This window comes from Seriola lalandi, unplaced genomic scaffold (assembly GCF_002814215.2).
Source record: "Seriola lalandi dorsalis isolate HSWRI2012SDOR001 ecotype SW California unplaced genomic scaffold, Sedor1 jcf7180002030137, whole genome shotgun sequence".
NCBI lineage: Eukaryota > Metazoa > Chordata > Actinopteri > Carangiformes > Carangidae > Seriola > Seriola lalandi.
In genome coordinates, this window is record NW_019500781.1 from 1 (window position 1) to 561 (window position 561).

The following is a 561-nucleotide window of genomic DNA, read 5'->3' on the forward strand; positions in this document are numbered from 1 at the left end:
TCCTGATTTCTGTCCTATTTTTCCACTGGTGATCAGAGTCAGACGTATGACCTGTACGCGTTTGTGGATCATTTTGGAGATCTGAGAGGTGGACATTACACTGCTACAATCAAGTCCCAGGAGGATGAGAGATGGTATAACTTCAATGATACCACTGTCACACCGGTAAGACTGATCACCTTTTCGTCAGTGTTATTGATCCCAAAGCAGCAGTGCTTCAACACTTAGTTGTGCAGTCAGGTGGTAGATGGTAAAAAATGATAATAATGGGGAACCTGTTATTCCTTTCACCGACAGCTTCGTTACCCGCCATTCCAGGTGCATGACAATAAGAAGAGGTAAGACTTAATTTGTCTTTTTTTCCCCACCAAACATTTGCTGAATATGACAATGACCTTGCCTTCGCACATTTGTCCCATCAGATCCCAGAGTGCTTATCTTCTTTTCTACAGGAAAAAGAAAAGTAAGATGCCAAACTTTTTCATTAAGCTTACTGTGGTGTGGTTTGAATGATTGGGCGACACTGATAGTCTGTCAGAATTGATTTTATCTCTCTCTCTG

General features: G+C 41.7%; 1 long non-coding RNA gene across 1 annotated transcript; it reads left to right on the forward strand.

The window, feature by feature from the left end:
* Positions 1–27: 27 nt before the first annotated feature.
* Positions 28–544, forward strand: LOC111646230 (uncharacterized). The gene is made up of 3 exons (XR_002759950.2): positions 28–165; positions 298–338; positions 423–544. It is a non-coding gene; the product is annotated as an uncharacterized LOC111646230 (long non-coding RNA).
* Positions 545–561: the final 17 nt, after the last annotated feature.